Source organism: Leptinotarsa decemlineata, unplaced genomic scaffold, assembly GCF_025532065.1.
Source record: "Leptinotarsa decemlineata unplaced genomic scaffold, Ldec_3_MD MMD2_tig00000157_RagTag_RagTag, whole genome shotgun sequence".
Taxonomy (NCBI): Eukaryota; Metazoa; Arthropoda; class Insecta; order Coleoptera; family Chrysomelidae; genus Leptinotarsa; species Leptinotarsa decemlineata.
This window is the reverse complement of record NW_027412543.1, coordinates 2645143-2667584: the sequence shown is the minus strand read 5'-3', so window position 1 is coordinate 2667584 and position 22442 is coordinate 2645143. Positions and strand designations below refer to the sequence as shown.

Genomic DNA, 22442 nt, shown 5'->3' with positions numbered 1-22442 from the left:
GCTAGCATTCTCGCAAGGTACTTCCAGTATCTCGAATATTTGTCCCAAAAGTTGGGCCTCTACATACAGGACAATCTCTTGTTCGGGAGAAACATCCAAAACAAATCTGATGATCGTCGTGTCAAGCAAACTGGATATTCTCATGCAGAGGCCCTGACGTCTTCCATACGTTCTCCAGGCGCATATGTGAAAATTCTCAATAGTTATTTTTGTATTGAGTGCGGAAAAGGAGTGTGTCAATATTTGGCCCATATCACAGGTCGAAGCCAAAAATACTCTCGAATGTGGCATGAAAACACGAATTTTATACACGAAATAAAAACAACATTTTTTGTACAACTGTTAAAGTGAATTAACATCGTCTGAAATATATGGAATACAGACATTTTGACGTTATTTTTGTAAAGTTATCGCGTTATCGCTTTCAAACGACTTTTCTCTTGAAAATAGTATTGAATGTTTTCAGTGAAATCGAATACAGAATTTTTTTCTGCATGAAAAAACTTAGCCCAAAAAAAATAAGTAATACTTCCCTTCTCCATTCATTTTATATTTGATGATATCAATACTTACAATACAATTTCACAACATCCAGTGGTCTTTCTGTGTTGTTACAATAGACGGTTTGTTGGCAAGCCGCGTGTTAGCCTTTTTGACTTGTTTGATCGTAGATGCTTCAATTTCAAGTTATATCTAAGAAGATGGATGTTGATTTCAATGGTGGTAGTATAACCCGAATAGATATATCTGAGAAATATGCAAATTTGCACAATATTTCGTGAGATACTATGGATCGACCATTTTGGCGGATTTAATAGCCGTTGCAAGCATTTCTGCAAGGTACTTCTATTATCTCGAATATTTGTTTCAAATTTGGACCTTTACATACAGCACGATCTCTCGTTCGAGAGAATCATCCAAAACAAATCTGATGAGCGTTTTGTCAAGCAAACTGGACATTCTAATGTAGAGGCTATGACGTCTCTCAAACGTTCTCCAGGCGAATATGTGAAAAGTCTTTATGGTTATTTCTGTATTGAGTGCCAAGAAAGAGTGTCTATATTTGGCCCAGACCGCAGGTCAGAGCCAAAAATTCTCTCGAATGTGGCATGAAAACACGAATTATATAGACGAAATACAAACAACATTTTTTGTACAACTGGTAAAGTAAATTTACATCGTCTGATATATATTGAAAACATACATCTTGACGTAGTTTTTGTCCCGATGAGTTATCGCGTTATCGCTTTCAAACGACTGTTGTCTTGAAAATACTAATTTACACATTCAAGACAAAGTGTTCCAGCCTCAAAATGTAGAATATGTCTTCAACGATGCTGAAAAACAAATTTTGTACTTTCGACTACAATAATTTTTGTTCAATATGTAAACGTACCGAATGTGTGTGAAATTCCAAGGAAATGATCGTGAAGGCTTATGTAAACAATGAAAATTGATTTGTCCAACATCAGTCGATGAGGGCCAGTTAGCAGTATTTGCGCAGGCGCAATTCCAAAGAGTACACCATTCAATTGTGAATTGAAACTTATATTTCAAGATCGTCATTTGAAAACAAAATACTGTTGAATTTGTTCCAGAACACGCAACGAGGCAAGAGAAAAAGAAGTCATGCATGAAATTTGACGTTCATAAAGTTATCATAGAATCTACGATGTCAGCATGTATTTTGATTAGAGTTGTACAACCAACTTATTTCAAGTTGGTAAGACGGAACAAAGGCTCTCTGTTTGATATCATAATTTGTCATCACTTATTTTCCTATAAATACCTCCTGCGAGGCGAAATGATGAGTTATTTGTATCGGTTGAAGGTGATACTAGTGACAAGTGCAACGATTTCCATCTGATCGTGTTTTCCATGCTCACTTGAGAATTTTCATTGCAAAATTTTTTATACGTTTTTGACTTTTTTTCAAATGAATTCATTCAAATTTAATTCAATTCAAAGGTGGTAAGAGTTTTTGTTGAATTATCATTGGATTTTTAAAATTTTCCTCAGATTAATTTACTGTAGTGTTTTTTTATACATACTTTTTGAAGGTTATTGTTCTTTTTTCAATTATTTTGTAATACAAAATAGTTTAGAGGTAATAACGTATTCCTCAAGCCAACCCTGGACTACTATTTTCATCCTACATATATCAGAAGATAGGAAGTGACAATTGCTGATATTTCTCAATCATTAATAATGAATAAAAGATAAGAACCGGTAATTGCTGACATCCATTTTTCTCGTACAATTTGTTTTGATGTTCCATTAGATGATAGCCTCATAACCGTGAAATGAGATTATAAATTTCACTCGAGAATCATCCAAGCTGAATAAGAGTTTTTCCCGTATTTTATCTATTTGCCTTTGACAATGCCATAGATTGTCTGTATACACATTTATAATATTATAAGCAGAAGCTCATTTTGTGACCAGCTTTCGAGTTGAATAAAACGTATAGTAAGAAAGGAATAACTTTTATTTATGTTGTCGTTAGTTGAGAGAGTGTTCGTATAATTTGAAACATTAATTGTTATTTAATTTTTGGTTTCTCGCAGGTGGATTTTCAAAAATTCAAGTTCGGTCGTGAAGAGGAAACTAATTAACAACAACAATTTTCTACCACATCGACTGACGGAGAAGTATCACTCCCCATTAGGAAAAATTTATCATCAGAAAAATACGCTGTCGTGTTGTTTCATTTGAATTTGTACGAAATTAAGGTTAGTACTGCTTTCCCATTTTTTCTCTGTTCGAAATATGTATAGAGTTTGTGATTGAATACAATACTTTTTGTTCGACTCAAAAAGTTTCTCATTCATAGATATGATCTGCATAAAATAGTGTTTTCAATACTTTTTTTGTGTTTAGTACTTACAGAATGACTTGTGTTTAGTACTTGTATTGAATGACAATTGATTTTTTCAATTATAATTGTAGCTCGCCCATTTATCACAATCGCTCCACGAAAGACATTACCCCCACTCTTAGCAACCTTTCCAGAACGAACTTTAATCTCAACAGCTTCCAGAACCATCTCAACAGTGTCCACAGAACGAGATTCAATTTTCTGCAGCTTCCAAAATCGACTCATCACACTAAGAACTTCATTTGTGAACAAAATATCGGTGAGACATGTCAATAAATAAAATCCAAATGGTTGATTTTCCAAAAATCAAGTCGGTAATTGATAAATACATCTAACACATCAAAGATAATTATTCGGATCATATTGCAAAACAAGCTATACGATAAATTGATAAACATATAAGGAAATGCGTTTTAACTATGAAAACAATTCAATTTCCGGTTGGGGAAAAACAATGATTACACAAATTGGGAAATTGAAACGCTTTAAAGTTATTATCAAAATGATGAATGATAAACATATAGGTTCGGGTTTGAAACGACGAAGCACCAGGGTAAAGTGGCAAAATGTTAACAATGTTTTCAATAGAAGAGTAACAACGGGGGTAATCATCAATTTGACTCATAAAGAACCTAAAAATTTTCTAGACGATGCTTTTCCATTATTCAAACGTGAGATTCACAAAATTTCAAAACAAATGTCATGCCTCAAAGTTGATTCTACATTTTCAGGGGATTTTAATAAGAAATCGAATGATGGTGATATTGTTGATCGCAAATATTTCAGTACGGCAAATAAAGTTATCGATTCAAGTATGGACTTGGCTGCTTGGTACAATGAAACCGTTGTGGACGTTATATTGAATAAATTAGGCGAATCTGAAGAACAACTGTCGGGGTGGGACATTCAACCATTTGTAGTTGCCATTCAGACAAAAATATTTGAAGTCTTTCTTTCAACGTTCTAATGGTACGTTCAGTCATAGAAGCTTCAGTGATGCTGTACGTATTGTTGTGATTTATTCCATGTTTTTTCATCAAAGTTTGAAACTTATTGTTGTGAAATTCTTTGCCTTGATCGGTTTGTGAATTTTTTGGACAACGTCTCGTATGTGTCAAGATATCTGCAAACGTTTTGGTAGTTTCCTCTCCCGTTTTTGATTTCAGTGGTCTAGTCCACGAAATCAAAAACGAAAAACAATCTATGACGACTAGAATCAGTTTGAAATTTCGAGTTTTGTGAGTCCATCTGCCATAAGTCATCTATTCCTTCGATAATTCCTTCTAATTGGTTTATGTAGTTCGTTTACAAGTTGAATCTTGTCTTTGGAAGTCATGACGACTGATGCTAAAGATGTGTGAACCCCGCTCTTTTATTATGGTTATGATTGAACTTCATTTTGCATCTTGTTGATGTCCTTGATAGTAAATTGTACCTTGGCTATATTCGAATTTATTTCGGTGATTTGTTTGGAGATGTCACCTTGAAATTTGATGAGTTTTTCATTTACTTGGGTCATTTCTTTTCCGTGTTGCTTAGCTAGCTGATATATGAAAGGAGAAAGTTCTTTATCGGTTCCATCCACATACTTTTTATTAGCAACATCGTAATCAGTGATGTGGCTTTTCACATGACACAATTTCACATCACCACAATGAATATTACCATCTGAGGTATAATGCAATAAACTTCCTCCAGAGGGCGTTGGCAATTTTCACTTTCTGTTACTGTCGCTACGTCCAAACTTATCGATAACCATTTTGAAAATGATAATGTATTGGAGGACGTAGTGTTTCTCTTATAATTATTTCTGCTTCTTTGAGTTCATTCGAAATGGCAATTATTTCATTGTTGTGTGAAGTATTTCCTGCATCTCGAGACGCTAGTAATAATTTGAGATGTTTGCATAGCTCGTTGGGATCGTCCCAATAAATGTATTCAATGGGTTTCGTATTGAATGTCATTGCAAGAGGTAACGTTTTGGGTGTAAACATGATGTCATGTCATGGAAACTAGTAGTAGTGAGAGGTGTTTTAGGTTGAAAAAACCCAGTACCAGTTTTACGACGATTTCCTGTTGTAGGAAACAACGGTTTGATTATGTTGGTGTACTTGTATCTCTGAGTGCCTTTTAGATCTCCAGCGGAATTCTTGTGAGCGCTCGATAAATCCAAATTTTTTTGTATATATTCAAATCCTCAGAGTTATAATTTCCAGGCATGTCGAGAAATAACAGTTCATATATACCGGGTATCGATTTCCTTTCGGCCTAGGAACCATTTTGAAGATACTCCATCATATATGGGACCGCATACTTTGTCGATTTACTTGTCATTTCCCCAATGTTTTTCGATGTACGGTTGAGAGATTATCGGATATTGATCGATATATTCTTCTAAAACTTGTTCATTAATGCCTGATGCAACATTGTGGTCTTGTTCGTCTTCTGCATACCTACTAAAGACGTTTTCATCATCATCATCCTCATCTGTACCTGCAACGTGTACGAGGGATTGGAATGGAGTCGTTTCAGGCTCTTCCACTGTCTCTTGTTCGACTTCGGTTTTAGCCTCTGTTTTCAATGGGGTAGTAGCTGACTGTATTGCTGTTTTATTCGCTATTTTCTTCAATGGAATAGACAGAGACAGAGGTTTTTAAATCTTTGCAATGACTCATCTTCTTCAGATTTGCCCAAATTCAGAGCCAAATATTTTTTTCGAATGATGCGTGAAATTTCGTTGATTTCATTCTTTCGAATAACATCAACTTCTTTGCTCAACGGTTTCATGATGGTGAATGATACTACATTACACACTGTGTATACTCATATATTTGTCGAATCCTTGACAAAAACATCCACCATTCTTATCGAAATCTTTCATTATTACAACGGGTCCATATCGATGTTGCCAAAATTCGCCACACATTCTCTTGAATTCATCGAAAGACATGTCGGGAGAGACGTGTTCATCGAATATATGTTTCGAATTCATTTCATCCTGTTTGAAAAGTACAGTCATATTGCAATTGTCTCGTATCAATTGTTTGGGGATTTTTGAATATGTCTGACAAAGATAGGCGGTATCAATGTTCTTATGCCTACATACAGAATAATATTCGCGACTTTTCTGTTGGCCATCGCATGCGACATCATCGAAAATGAATATGGAATTCAATTTGGCTTCGTGAGGGCTCATGATATCTTTATTTTCCCTGGACGGATAATATCCCAAACCCTAAACTCTACTGAAAATTCCTCGAACCACTTGATATTTAGGTTGATACGATGATTTTGAATATACGTAGATATTTTCAAATTTGGCGCCATTCGGATGGAATAGCAATGTTAAGATAGCGTTTGTATTTCCACAACCACTTGGCCCACAAATTATTGCACCATGCTTTCCAACTAGACTACTATTGTTGGCTTCATTCAATAAGTCTAAATGTTCAATAGGTAATGTCTTGTTTTGTTGAACGACTTACATGATGTGATGTTGGACAATGAGTGCTCTACGGTTATAAATAAAAACATTACAGTCATCACCCAATCATTCTCAATGTTGACTCACTCCGGTGCAGGTGTCGTCAATTCAATTATCAATATGCTCCCATTCGAATTACATCTACCTGGTTATCAGTTTTGCGGACCAGGCATCAAATTGAAAAAGAGATTGGAACGCGGTGACACCGGTGTAAATCCTTTGGACGAATATTGTAAAGATCACGATATCGCGTACTCTCAAAGCGACTCATTAGAAGACCGTCATAAAGCAGATCAAGTGTTGGAAAATAGAGCTTGGGAACGCGTTAAATCGAAAGACGCTAGATTTGGTGAAAAAGCTGTAGCTTGGCTCGTAACTGTAACAATGAAAGCAAACCATAAGCTCGGCATGAGGTTATTTATCTTTTCGACGTAATATGCATTGAATATTTACTACAAATTGGAAGAAATCTAATGCTTTGGCTTTGCGAGCTGCTAAAATGGCATTGAGTCAAACTGGAGGACGTAAAAACATACGGATACCTAGGATAATCCCATTCGAAGTAAAATCCGGAGGAATCCTTCCACTCATACCTATATTCGCTGCCCTTTCAACTTTGGGTTCTTTGGCAGGTGGAGCAGGCGCTATCGCAAAAACCGTAATAGATGCTAAGAATGCCAAAAAGAAACTTGAAGAAGATCAACGTCACAACGAAGCTATGGAACATTTAGGTTCCGGTTTGTACCTACGCAAAACACCTCGAGGATTTGGTCTGTTCCTAAAGAAACAACAGCAACGTAATGGGCGAGGTCTTTACTTGAAAAAGCAAAAAAACTCCCACTGAAGCTACCCCATAGAGCATTATACGATTTGGAAATTCAGAAATGTGCCCGTCAACTGAGAATTCCACATTTTCGTGGAGTCTTTATGCGCGACACGTTGCCAACTCGTGGTCGTCGGCTGCGAGAATGTGCTGTATTGAACTTAGATTCTCAATTGAATGCAGGCACTCATTGGGTAGCTTACATTAAAAACGGTGATGCTGTACAATATTTTGACTGTTTCGGTAATCTCAAATCTCCAGTGGAATTGGTAAGATATTTTGGAGAGGGTATAACGATTACATTTAACAATGATCAGTATCAAAATTTTGACCAGAGTAATTGCGGACATCTGTGCTAACAGTTTCTGCTCCATAATGTATGCAAAAATGGTTGGAGATGAATCTATACGAGATTTAACCGATGCTGAGTTGGAAACTTTATCGATCGACTATTTGATCGAGAATGCTGAACCTTGGGAATTATTGGATGTTTGGCATAGATTTCCAAAGGACTACCAACATCAATTTGCTTTGCAGATTCGTTTACCATGTTTCATCCATTACCGACATGAGGTACCACCACCTACATCAGCAGCGTCATCGCTCTTTTCCATTTGTACTTCTGCTCCTGTGGTTATACAAATCAATATGAGTAAATAAAGAGATAATCATTATCATTATTATTATTATTGTGAGTTCACAAATGGGATGTTATCATTGTAAAAATGGATGATTTTTATTCAAAATCTTGTTGTTGTTTCAATCATTATTTAAGGTTATGTCATACTGGCATTATATCAGTCATGTCTATGATATTAACGCTAACGAGTCGTTTTTCGACGCTCTCCATCGAATTCAATCCACCCATTCGATTAGATTCTGATTCTGAATATACTTTGGCTTTGCTCAGTTTCCATTCATACAACAGTATACCCAACATTGAGGAAGGTATGAAATTCTACTACTATTGAAACGCTGACAAAACTAAACAAAAAAGCATCGATATTCCTGTTGGATCTTACGAAATTGGTGACATTGAAGAATTAATAAACAAATACATCTCACCTAAAACGTTCAAGGAAATCCCTGAGGATTTTTTCTATGTAAAACCGAATAATAATACGCTGAAAAGTGAAATATTCTGTCTGAAACACTCGATTGATTTCTGACCTGCAAATAGCTTGGCTTACATACTGGTATTTTCATCTACTCTTCTCAAACCAAAAATTTATTACGAATCCGATCTACCTGTGGATATCATTAAAGTACGCACCATACACATAGATAACAATATTACGTTTGGAGCCTCCTACAACGACAGACCGGCTCATACGATATACGAATTTGCTGTTGGTGTTGATCCTCGGTACGTAATTGACGAAAAACCTAATCACTCCATTCACCTACCTATTGCACATAGAGACGAAATGAACAATATTACGCTGCGAGTGCTCGACCAACATTCCAGGTTCATTGATTTCCGAAACGAAGAAATAATAATTCGTTTGGAATTGAAGCGAAAGTATGGTGCTGACTATCTATAAAAATAAAACACCTCCATACCCCAAGTCACTCTTCACCAAGACCTTCACTAGTCGACAACTATTGAGAACGAAAAATAAACTGTTTCTGGAATCTCTTGGTTACCATGTTGTCCAATCAAGTGTGTCCGAAAACCGCAAATCGATGAGTCCATACAAAAGGTAAAGTGGCGTACCTACTATCTTTATGTCAAGTCTTGTCGCAACAACGATGTTATTGAAATCAACATCAATCAATCTGATGCCTACGATGCTTTGTACGATAGTTTGCTATTCATTAGTGGAAAAGTTGAGAAGACCTTTCGTAAACAATGCTGGCGCTTTCATATTTCAATCTGCTAGTTATGAGCAGAGTGGTAATGAATTGGAAGCAGTTCGTGAACTTGGAATTGTTAGTACTGTAAGAGGCTTTCTCATCTACACCGACGAATAAATCAAACACTTAGCCACCTCCGGCTGGACTTTTCCCAACAATACAGGCTTCCTCAACACAACTCATCTAACATTCAACATGCTCATCCCCATCAAACATTTTTTGAATATCTTCAATGATTATCAGTGCGTTTTTTACGGTAAACATACCATTCGATTAGTACGAGCTGGAGATGATAGCAACTGTTTCAAAATAGATGAGACTCCTGCTGCACTAACACCGAAAACGGAAGTTGAATTGGAAATTGAAAATATTGAACTGAAAGTTGAATGAATCTTTATGCATGATCAAATCAAATAGCAACTTTTGGAAGCTATCCAAACAGTTACTCCTATTCTCATACCGTTCAGAAAATGGAACTTCATATGCTGCCTGCTCTCACACAAGGTGTGATTGTATGTTTCCAAAAAAATAGTGACTACACTAAAGTCAACAATGATCCAACAATATTCAATCATTTGAATATCACCAATATAATGCTCACTCTAATCGGTGAGAATTACTCCAAGAAAAATATGCATTTGGATTTTGCAAAGGGGAATTTTTCGCAAGCTTATTTCAACTACTCACAATTTGGTATCAGCTACAAAATGACTAATCAACATAATCCTCTTCTCACTTCCACCGTTTTCACGGACAAAGCTCTCTTTGTCATCGATTGTTCCAGAAGGGATGAGAGCATCAAAAGTTCCAGTGTTGATGTAAAACTTGAAATCGGAGCATCCGAAAAGTTTCCTCAAAATACTAGAGCCTATTGCATCATTGTGCACGACACTGTCATAAAACACCCCCCACTCAGCGAAATTATTAAAAAATGGAACTGAACATGTGCTTTCGCTTCTTTCCTTGCTGTACATATTCAAGGCTTCACCGTCGAGCAAAAATTCCATCCTTAAGAAATAGCCATTAGGGTTGGAATTCAGTGTAATAACTTTTTACTGCTGGCAAATACATCATTTTCCTGTTTGAGTAAAGAAGATCACCGTACTGCCTGTTATTTGGAGTGAAACATTCACGGATTGGGGTATTTCTCTGGCTTTGTGAAATATAATCAATTGGATGCCATCCTCATGAAAAATCTACAAGGTGTCGATGTCATTTATGTGCGTGGATATCAAAAACATGACTTTCTGACTGAAAAATTTCACGAGATGAATATACCTACAGGCGTTGTGAATTTGGAGGGCTATGAAAATACAACATGAATGATTCCCACATTCGACAATAACGAAGGTGCCTCACCCTGTATGCATCACATTCGCAACCGAACCAAGTACAATTGCAGTCTCCGAAACGTAGATATTTTATACAAATGACTTTGTGATATATCACCAAAATAAAAATTTATAATAAATTTCTGAATCATTTCTTCTCTTTCATCTAACCTCACCGCCTTATGATACCCTCAACAAAAATATAAAACGTATGCAAAACGGTCGAAAACGCACAAAAAACTATCGAAAACGCACGAAAAACGATCGCACGCAAAACGGTCGCACGCAAAACGGTCGAAAACGCACGCAAAACGATCGAAAACGCACGAAAAACGGTCGATAACGCACAAAAAACTATCGAAAACGCACGAAAAACGATCGCACGCAAAACGGTCGAAAAGGCACGAAAAACGGTAGAAAACGCACGAAGAACGGTCGAAAAAGCACGAAAAACGGTCGGAAACGCACGCAAAAACGGTCGAAACTCATGCAAAATCTCATTGCTGAATACTTCGCTCCCCCATTGCCCTCACGTTGAGTCCACAACGCGTAACCCTTCGACACTTTCGGGTTTACTCTTTCTCCTGATGGTGCTAACTTGGTTAACAAAGATACGAGACTCAATGCCCTTTTGGCATGTTGAAATGATGAACTTCTCTTAAACTGACATGTTTTTCTTCAAATGATATATTTTGACGCACCCTGTACACTTCGACGTCATGTTTTTTTCTTTCAATGATGTATTTTGAGACATCCCGTACACAGTCGTATTACTTACTCTTCATTTTCAAACCGGCAACACTTCATTGCCCCATAAACAATGATTCATTGTACAACCGGCAACGCCGACCCTGCAATGCTGGCATTGGCAGCGTATAACCTCGATTCCATCTCCATCTCTCTTTGCCTCGATTACGTCACACGAATTACGTACTTTAAAGAACGAAGACCGTTTTTAAAAAGACGAAATATTTTTATTTGGACAAGTTGTTCGTACAAAAGTTACATCAAGACTGAATTTTTAATAATGTAATATAAATGGTGAGAAATTATAATGTTGGCTTTTCCTGGAATGCCGGCTATTTGATACTGCAGCGTCGGCGCTCCTTGGCCGGGTCGTAGACCTAGTCGGCTGGTTGAACGTACTTATTCGGTACGTAACTCCTTCCTCCTAAGATGAAGTTTTGGATGGGACATATATATATATATATATATATATATATATATATATATATATATATATATATATATATATATATATATATATATATATATATAAGGGAATCGTCCAGGGGTGGTGGCTGGAAGAAGTTGAACCTGTTAAGTCTAGGGGTTGAAGTCTATTTCCTTGGACTTGCACTTCACGTAGTTCATCAAGTGAGATATCGTCGACTTGGAGTTTGGTTTTTTCGATTTTCTGTTCGTGTATTGTAATTTCAGGAAGAAATAATGGTTTTCCCTTGGTTTCTCCCTTCTCGTTGGTGTATCCATGTCCGGAGGTTTCGATGCTGCATTGGTATGGGATTTCGATGAGGAAGGATCCTTTCAGCATCACGAAGTCGGTTTCGTCACATCGGATTTGGACTTTTTCTTGTTGAGGGAATATGGCGATATAATTCGATTCGCTGACTTCCTCGATTGAGGGCTTGTTCACCACTATGGTTGCTGTTTGGCATACGGCTTCGTTATATTCTACTTGTAAAATTGAAAAAATACAATCGCTTTCCTGGGTTCCATCTATCAGGTAGTTGTTCGGGCACAGGTAGCTCGGGTTCAGATAACGACATGGTCCAGTGTCGTATTGGAACATATCATTACTCATTGTGAAAAAGGAGTTTTTTGGAATAATTGTGGTGAAATTCTGAGTGGGTATTGAATAAAGGTGGTAATGTGAGAAGGTTTCGGGATGCACTAGAGGGATATGCAATGCAAAAATTAGTTTTGTATTCGAAAAATATGCGTCAACAGGTATTATATCATATTGTTTATAGCTGTCCTCGATTTCTGAATATACCAATTGATCTTTAGAATGATACTTCAGAAGCGAATCGAGTATTGATTTTATATCGTCGATAGATATTATACTATGATGTACGGTGCCAAGTTTAGCGAAAGAAATGGCGTTTTCAATATTGGTGAGAATTGAAAGTAGTGTATCCAAGTTGAATTTTATTTGTGTATATGTATCTAATAAGGACAAAAAATGTGTGCTATTATTGTTAAGCTCTTCGATACTTTCTTTGATCACATTCTGATTATGAATCATGAGTGAAAATGTTTTATGGTTATTTTCAAGTACTCTGTGAGTCAATGATATTTGTTGTTTCAGAGAATGAACAATTTGATTTTCGTTATTTTGTAATTTTTCAATAGCTGCGTCGTAACGCTGGGCATCTTCCTGATCTAAGTTACCGGAAACAAATTTGACAATATTTCCAAGTCCATTGATCAACCCTCGTTTTTTTCGAATCGCTAAGGGGTAGATTGATTGGTGTTTTTCTTTAACTGATTTCAACTGGAAGTCTATATGTTGTTTGGTGTATTGATGTAGGGATGTAAGGTAGGTTGAACTGAGGTCTTTCTGATTCATGAGTGATGATTTTATTGCATTATAATGATGAGTCAGTTCTCCGATTTCTTCTGAAATTGGCTTGAAATCAATATAATGAAGAAAAGTATGTGTGGCTACTCTAATTTTTGCTGTCCCTAGTAGAAAGGGCAGGATCTCTGGGTTGTCCTTCAGGTTCGTTATTTGTACGTTCTTTGATGATGTTAGGTGGATTATCGTCAAGAGTAGGAGGGTCCTGTAACAAATTCGACTTTGTTACGATTTTTCGGGGTTTTTTGAAAATGTTTTTGTGGTAGGTATTACGTTTTGTTTTTAGTTTCAGTCCTTGATCGGTGACAACAGTTTCTTTTATGAATGGAACGTTCAGTTTTTTCCCACGAGTTTTTACGTTATGTCGATAAACTTCGCCATCTTCAGGATAGCTGACCGGATTTTCGCGAGTGAGATTTTGTTTTTCTATTATCTTTTCTTTTTGTTGTTGGGAAGTCTCGTGAATGTAATTGAAAATCAATTGAGTTCTGTCTTTGTGTTCCTGAATATAATTATTCAGAATTTCGTGGTTTATATCTATATCAAATGGATCTTTTGTATCGATATGTCCACTCACAATATCTATTGGTTTTTGTTTTGTCAAGGAATGTATGGAGTGGTTATATCCAAAAATAGCATAAGGCATTAGACTCGTTACTTCAGAACGGGGATTTTCAATTTTCAAAACCCTCAAATGCTCAAGCAAGGTTGAATGAAGGCGCTCTACGGGGGCGTTACTAGTTGAGTTTTTTGGGGTGATGAAATGAATGTCAATTTTGTGAAGTTTTGTGAAGTCAGTCAAAGTAGAGTTTTTGAATTCGTTTCCACTATCGGCTATGATTTTAAGTGGTAGCCTGTGGAACGACATGAATGTGATGAGACTTTCGACAATAGAGGAAGCGTTTGCGAATGTGAGAGGAAAAGCCTGTGCATATTTAGAAAAAGTATCTATTATCGTAAGGAATTTTTGACAGTTGGCTTGAAAAACATCGATATGAACGATTTCAGATGGTTTTTTGAGTGTTGGTTGGGTTTCTATCATATTTAGATATTTGACATACTTCGCATTTGTTGATATAATTCCTGACATGATTAGCAAGGTTGGGCCAATTGTACTTTTTCTTAATTCCATGTATGGTTTCTTGAATTCCGCGATGGTTTGTTTTTGTTTCATGATTATAGACTAATAGTTCTTTCTGTCTGTCATCGTTTGTTATATTTTCAGGTTCAAATTGCATTTAATTAATTTGAATGTGTGGTTTTTGAAAGTTTGCGTCATTAGAGTGCAAAGTTTTTCGTACATTTTGTTCGATTCGTCATCATTGAAATAAAATGCATAAGTTTTTCTAGGCTGACCAAAATCACTAAAAAATGTAATGATTGGAGAAAGGTCATTGTTTACTATGTATATGTTCCATATTTTTTTTATGTATGGTTCCCATAGCGTTTTCCTGGTTGTTTTTCTTGGCAAGGTTGATTTTGATATGTGGATTTGATTTTGAAAGACATTGATAGGTGATTCACTTGGGTTGATTCCTTGTACGGGATTTTCAGCATTTGTATGTACAGTTACATTATTTTCTTCGGGTTCATCAGGTTCCTCGGGGTTTGAAATCAATTCTTGGATCTTATTTTCTTGTACCGAGCTCGATGTGTCGGTTTCTACTCCGATTTCGGCTTCGTTCGGGGTTTCGTCAAGGTTGTTAGATAATGAGATGTTGTCTTGTTCTGGGTGTTTCTGTGTAATGTTGAATTTTTTCATATATTGTAAAAACGGGGAGGTTCCTTCATATCTTCTAGATTTGTCCTCGCACTGCATGGCTGTGGTTCTACTTCATTGGCGTGGATTTCAATTCTTGAGAGGGCGTCTGCATTGGTGTTTATTTTTCCTTTTTTGTACATAATTTGATAGTCGAACTCTTCTAATTTCAACTTCCAACGGACGAGTCTTGAATTTGATTCTTTTGAAGACATCAGCCATTGAAGTGGTTTGTGGTCAGTATAAATGAAAAATTTTCTACCAAAAATGTAGGGCCGGAAATACTTCGTGGCCCATACAATAGCCAAAAGTTCTTTTTCTATTGTGTTATAGTTATGCTACGCGTCGTTCAGTGTCCTAGATGCATATGCAATGGGACGGTCAGAACCAATAGGGCCCTGTGATAAAATAGCACCAATTGCCGAATTTGAGGCGTCTGTAGTAAGGTTAAAAGGCTTGTCAAAGTCTGGGAACTGTAATATTGGGTCATTTGTCAAAAGAGTTTTGCAATGGTTGAAAGCTTTGATGAAATTTCCATCATGCTTGATTGTGGCGCCTTTTTTCAGACAAAGTGTAAATGATCTTGTAATTTTGGCAAAGTCTTTAATAAATTTACGGTAGTATCCCAAAAGTCCAAGAAATGATTTTATTTGTTTCGTAGTTGTTGGGATGGGATATTGCATAATAGCTTTGATTTCATCCGGATTTGGTTTAATACCTTCTGATGTTACAATGTGCCCGAGAAAAGAAACTTTTTTCTTGAGAAATTCTGATTTGTCAACTTGAATTTTCAAGTTTGTTTCGCGTAGCCTCAGAAAAACATTTTTCAGGTTGATTATATGTTCTTGTAAGGATGTTGAGTATACAATAATATCATCCATGTACACTAAACATATATCATTCTGGAGACCTTTCAAAACATCGTCCATCACCCTACTGAGGGTTGCTGGGGCGTTTCGCAACCCGAACGGTACCCTCAGGTACTCGTGATGGCCATTCTCGACATTGAAGGCTGTTTTTTGAATATCTTCCGGGGCCATCTCTATTTGATGGAAATCACTTGCCAAATCTAATGTAGAGAAATACTGGCACCTGCCCAGTTTATCCAATACATCGCTTATATTTGGCAGCGGATACCGGTCTTCAATGGTTTTCTCATTGACTTTCCGGTAGTCCACCACAATCCTCTATTTCTTTTTCCCACTGGCGTCCGGTTTTTTGGGTACTACCCAAATAGGTGAAGACCAGGGCGAATTACTAGGTCGGATAATATTTTGATCTAGCATTGAATTTATCTGTTTCGCAACTTCTGCCTTATGGATAAAGGGATATCTGTAAGATTTAGTGTATACAGGAAGCTCATCTTTCGTTTTTATTTGATGTTTGACTATATTTGTGAAAGTAAGCTTTTCTCCTTCACGGTGAAAAATATCTGAATATTTTTGGCATAATTTGACAATGTGCAGTTTTTCCTCATTATTCATATGCTCAGTTCGAATGAGATGTCGGATGTCATGTTCGTCTGTTTGTAAGGGGTCAATATCTGCATGGTAAAGTTCATAGTTTTGAACAGGAAATGAATATGTATTAAGTGGCTCAAACAATTCAATTTCACAATTTTGATCGTTCGGATTTTCTAGCTCTACCATAGCGTATCCATTATTGGCTCTAGTTAGTGTTTCTATGATGAAACATCCATTGATTTTTGTAGGGGGTACGATTATATCACCTGATAATTGATTCACAGGGATTTTTATTTTGGTCCCTGTGTTTGGTTCCAGTTCGACAAAAAATAATAGCTTTTTCTGGGTCTCATAGTACTGAATGTAGAGTTGAGAATTTGGAGTATATAAAATTGAATTTGAGAAATCGATTTTGTCATTCATTTCTTTAAGTATATCTAACCCGATCAATCCATCGAAATATTGATGAAATTTAAATAAATGAAACTTCAATTTTTGCTCTGAGTTGAACTCTTCGAAAGATGGAATGCTAGCACAATAATCACGCTGTGATTGTTGAAAAACTGATGTAGCAACGAAGGGTTCTTTAAAAATATTTTCAGAGTAATACATTTTTGCAATTTCGTGATTCAGGAAAGATTTGGTTGCTCCCGTATCTATCAAAAGTTTCATGGGTGGATTTTCGATTTGAATGTAAGGTAATTCTTTTTTGTCATATATGGTATTGAGGTCGATTATGTTTCGCCTGGGTTTGGCCCCGTTTCGTGTAAATTTTGATCGTCAGTCTCGTCATAATAGGAGAATTGTTCAGTTTCGTCAACGTATTGTTCGTTTGAAAACTCTCCCTGTGGAAAATCACATGTTTCATAGTCTTCATCGTATTCAATATTATGAAGTTCTTCGAAGACGAAGTTACGACTCTGATTTGGATTATTCCGGAAGTGATTTCGAATGGGTAGTTTAAAATCTGTTTAAAATCTGTTTTTCCGTTAACCAGCTGTCGCACCCCTACGAACGACAACCCTCAGAAGTCGAAACTTGTGCGAGCTAAGGATTAACGAGGTCTTACCTTTTAACGTGTGATTCCTAACACGTTAGGAAAGGGAGGTCTTATTTTTCGAAAAATTCTGGGTACTGACAATGCTCATCGGGGTTGGTTGAGAAGTGGATGGCCCATTGTTGGGTTTCCAAACATTTCGCGGTGCTCCGAATACTTGGCTGTTGGTGAAGTATTTTTTTTTGGGGCACATTTTGACGGGGTTGTATTTGAATTGGTCCTCTAGGAAATTGAGGTTGGTTGAAAAATTTTTGATTCTGTTGCAGTTGTCGAGAAATATTTTGTTGCATTTGGGGTCTGTTCGGCTGAAAATTCTGAGACTGTTGAACAAAATTGAAATTTTGGGGATTTGATATGGTTGGTGACTTTTGAGGGGCGAAGTTATTGAATTGAGATTTTTGTAAATACCGAATGTTGTTATTTTCTATGATATATTGTTGTGCTTCAGCTAAATTATTCGGTTTCATTGATCTGATCATTGAACTTTGGGGTTCTCTCAAACCAACAAATAATGTATGCAATGCATGTGAATCATAGAGTAATTTTTTGTTTATTTTCACTTGCTCGTTTACCTCGTGTAAATTAACATAGTTATGGAGAAGATTGAGCATAGAAACAACTCTTGAAAAAAAATTTAGTGAATTTTCATTTGGATTTTGTCTCAAGGAGCCTAAATCTGATAATAAACTACTTTCATTTCTCTGATCGCCAAAGTGAGTGATCAATAAATTTTAAATGGTGTTCCAATCGTTACTACCGCTAATAGAAAAAATTTCTTCTGCCGGTCCAGTCAATTTGGAAAAAATACTGTTGAGTAAAAGTTTATTTTGTAAACAATTATTATTTGCGGGAGTGGCGTCCCAATAGGTGTTCAATATATCGGTACATGTTGAAATAAATCGATAAAGTCTGCAAGGGTTACCATCAAACTCTGGTATGATTTGCAAAAGTTTCAAATCAAAAACTGGTGTTACTGCCATGATAGAATCGACTATATTTCCTAATTGTCTAGTTTGATTATTATTTATACTAAGAGCTTACAGTGATTGACTTAAATCTAACTCAATTTCTGCACTGATGTCACCTAATGATTCAGGAAAAATTGAGGAGCTTGACATATAGGATCACAAAAGGGAACAATGAGTAACTCACGAAAAATTCCTTTCCATCGTCTAGTGTTGGAGATTTCAGGTACTGGGATCCGCCTCTGGAACCGTAGTTGATCCGATGATGGTTCCTTCAGCTTCAGAGTTTTTTCGTTGCCGAAACGACTTATTCGGTTCTTCTCGATGAAGAGTTGAAACTCTAGGATATCTAAATCGATAGATGCCTTCGATAATCCTACCGACTGCGCCAATTACGTACTTTAAAGAACGAAGACCGTTTTTAAAAAGACGAAATATTTTCATTTGGACAAGTTGTTCGTACAAAAGTTACATCAAGACTAAATTCTTAATAATGTAATATAAATGGTGAGAAATTATAATGTTGGCTTTTCCTGGAATGCCGGCTATTTGATACTGCAGCGTCGGCGCTACTTGGCCGGGTCGTAGACCTAGTCGGCTGGTTGAACGTACTTATTCGGTACGTAACTCGTGACCTTGAAGGGAACCAAAAATTGCATAATGAACCTTAGCTGTTTTTCCATGTTATTCTCCATAAGGAATGAGTCAGAACCGGTGCAGCACCTTTACTAGTTTTGATTGACGTCTGAATGTCATTCAGACGTACAATGAATCTGATACTCAATACTGGCTAGTTTCAATAACTCAAAATCTATTTCGAACAAAGAACTGAAATGTATCGAATTTTTTTTCCTCATTATTTTCCTCGAAACTCAGTGATTCCAGAAGAAAACTGAAACTATGTTGAACATAGGAAAGCATTTTCAAATTCGAGTAAAATACGACAGTTATTATAAAATCACGTTTATTTTCATTGAGTTTACATAAAATTTCATTCACTGAAACAAACAAAAATACTTATTTTACCTATCCTAATGGTATGACGGAATGATCAGAATCTCTTCATGATTTCAAAATCCCTTTTCGGAATAGGAAGAGAATTGCCCAACCATCTTCGAGACTTCTTCCTTAGATGTCTCACGTCTTTCAGGCTATGAGATTTGTCCTGTTTTTTCTCATCTTCATGGTCGTTCGATTCTCTTTCAGAATCATCGTCGGGTGTGGGTAGTTTCCTTTTTCGACTCCTAATTTTGATAGGTTTTGTTATGAGACTGCAGAAGTCCATGGGCAATGTTGGGTTCTCCATCGTTTCGAATTCAGTAACCCAAATATTAAGTAGTTCATGTTCCACTGAACAGTCGAGAAATGTATTGTTGATGTCTATTTCCTCCGTTGTTATTTTCAATTTCGTAATCGCTTCCGATATCGAATTCGTTCGGTCGATTAACCGCCTGTTACTAGCAGCAACGGATTCTTCCATATTGCTTTTGAATACTTGACACTGAACAGAATGACTTATAACAAATCCACAGATTTAAAATGTGGTCTCACAACGAAATTACTCGTACTGATTTAATTTAGAGGGGTACTTCCATTTTATATACTCATAATGTCACGCTTCATTGACTCATCAAGTATTTAATTGGTAGAAATGAATATGGGAAAAAGAAGAAATTCCACTCAATCATGTAGTTTTGATTGACGTCTGAATGTCATTCAATGATGGATACTAGTGAACTTTCACATTTCCATCCATATGAGGGTGTGCTACAATGAATCTGATACTCAATACTGGCTATGTTTAATAATTCAAAATCTATTTCGAACGAAGAACTGAAATGTATCGAATTCTTTTTCCTTATCATTTTCTCACAAAAGGTTGCATTTTCTGAGGATTCTACTGGGTCACAACCACTTTTCTAAAACGAGCGACGCCATTTCCTTGAAAACGTTATTCGTGATTTTTTTGGTTAATGGAACCCTTCGATTGAAAAGTAGAATTCATTTCGATCCTTTCAATTGCATATGAGATTCACCTTCTAGTGAATCGAACTTTTGAATGAATTATCATTATGGAAATTGTTTTTTCAGGGTTTTAGTATTGGAGACTTTTTAAAATAGTGTTTCTGAAGAAGAGCTTTTACAGAACTTGTTCGAAATCATTAAAAAGGGAAGAACAAAGACTTTCATCTCTGATTGCCTCACGGAAAAGATTTTCAGTTAATTTACCGAAAGGTGGGTTTTTCATTCATCCAGTTCGATAAATGTTATTGTCCACGTCCACAAGATAGTCTAAGTCCATTTTAAAATTAGAAAAGTACGTGCTCCAAGTCTGTCTCGCTCCTAGTCGAAGAAAACTGCAGCTACAGCTCGACGAGAAACTAACAAGCAGATATTATACTTACACTTTACTCATTTTTCCGAAAATAACTTCTTTCTGCATTAGAAATACTGTTTTATTAACATGATACAATTATTGAATTTTGAGTAACTCCATTCATAATGTAAACCTGAACTAAGTATACATTGATGAGGTAATTTTTAACACCATTCCTCATAATTATTTTTCTATGACATGAATCTTATGAGTAATGCTTTTCCTGATATTTTCACCTAGACTATCCTCAGGTAAATGAAAGCGTACTTCTACCTACGATCATTATTGAGTTATTACAATATGTTTTACACATGATCAAATGGCAAATTTGAAGCATATTCAGATTTTGATTTCTACCTTCATTCAATTCACCGGCCAGTATTTTGTGAATGTCAAGTATCTTCAGAATATCTGATTTTTTATAGTTTCATTTCATTCCCGTGCCTTAAAGAACTGAATTTGATTAGATTTGGTTTCACAGTTGTTAACGCTCCCTAGGATTGCCCACGCCACTGGCACCCCTCATCAATTTGACCGTCCACGCAGCGAGCTATATACCTCTCGCCCCTTCTTCCCGGAATTGCAACAGGCGAGCATCGGTCACCGTTTTGGAGAAAAAATGTATTTCACTTCGCCTTGAACAGTTGTCGGTGCATGATGTAACAAACATTGCAATATATAGTTTAAATTTTATCAGCGTTTATGTCTCATTTCAACAACTCGAAAGCAACATTTTACATGGTCCTTCAACCGAATAGAAGATACCTATGGATAGGTTCATCAAAGCAGAGTGAAGCAGTTTAAATCGGAAAATTCAGCATCAGATTTGGAGAGAAATAGCGGGGTGAGTCTATTCCTTTTAACACGTCCTTATCCTATTCGTCATCGCTTTGTGTCGAGATTTGTCTGTAAAACATATCGTACGTATTTGAAAGCAGTTTCCCCAATTATTCGTGTTTAAATATACATAAGCATTTCAAAATGAATGAGAATTTAGATCGGTTAAAAGCTCTAAGAACCCAATCAAAAGCTAAGCTCACACGTTTTAATACATTTATTGACAAGTTTACTAACGATAAATGATACCAACTAGAAGTAAGGTTGGATGATATTAAACCCGAGAAAGATAACTTTTTAGAAATTCAACTAAAGATAGAGTTACTAGATCCAACAGAGGCGGGGAAAAGTGAACAGGAAAATTTTGAAGAAAAATATTACGAAGTGGTAGGGTTAGCACGGGAAAAAATCGCGGATTGTTATAAAATGCCTCAAGGGCAAAGCCCAACGCCGCCCAATCAAACCAATTTGAAACCAAACGTAAGGCTTCCAACTATGGATTTACCTAAGTTCGATGGAGATTATGATCACTGGGAGCATTTTAGAGACATGTTTGTAGCACTAGTGCACGACGACGTTTCTATGGACAATATTAGAAAATTTTATTATCTTACTAATGCTTTGACAGGATCGGCAGCTAAAGTAATAAAATCTATCAAGGTAACAAACGATAATTACCCAATAGCCTGGGATTTGCTCAAATCGCGGTTTGAAGATACAGAAATAATAATTAGAAATCATGTCAGAGCATTAGTGGAGATGCCGGCGGTCGGAAAAGATGTAAAGATTGGTCTAAGAGAGATAACGGATGATATTCAAGCACATGTAAGATCACTAAAAACTCTAGGAGAGAAAGTGGACCAATGGGATACACTCTTAGTTTATCTTATATGGAAAAAATTAGATTCAGGTTCTAAAGATGAATGGGAGGTATACCTTGGTAAGAAAAGCATTAAACGCCCAACTTATCAAAATATTATAGAGTTTTTACAAGAACGTTGCCAATTATTAG

At 36.3% G+C, this 22442-nt stretch overlaps 2 long non-coding RNA genes across 2 annotated transcripts in view; one reads left to right on the top strand and one right to left on the bottom strand.

Moving 5' to 3' along the window:
• The first annotated feature begins 1635 nt into the window (after positions 1–1635).
• On the top strand, positions 1636–3751 carry LOC141481364 (uncharacterized). The gene is made up of 3 exons (XR_012464917.1): positions 1636–2469; positions 2568–2732; positions 2950–3751. It is a non-coding gene; the product is annotated as an uncharacterized lncRNA (long non-coding RNA).
• A 9304-nt stretch (positions 3752–13055) lies between these two features.
• Positions 13056–22442, bottom strand: part of LOC141481335 (uncharacterized) — a 64937-nt gene continuing 55550 nt past the window's right edge. Inside the window, exon 3 of the long non-coding RNA XR_012464903.1 lies at positions 13056–13177. This is a non-coding gene — a long non-coding RNA (uncharacterized lncRNA). The remainder of the gene's footprint in view (positions 13178–22442) is intronic.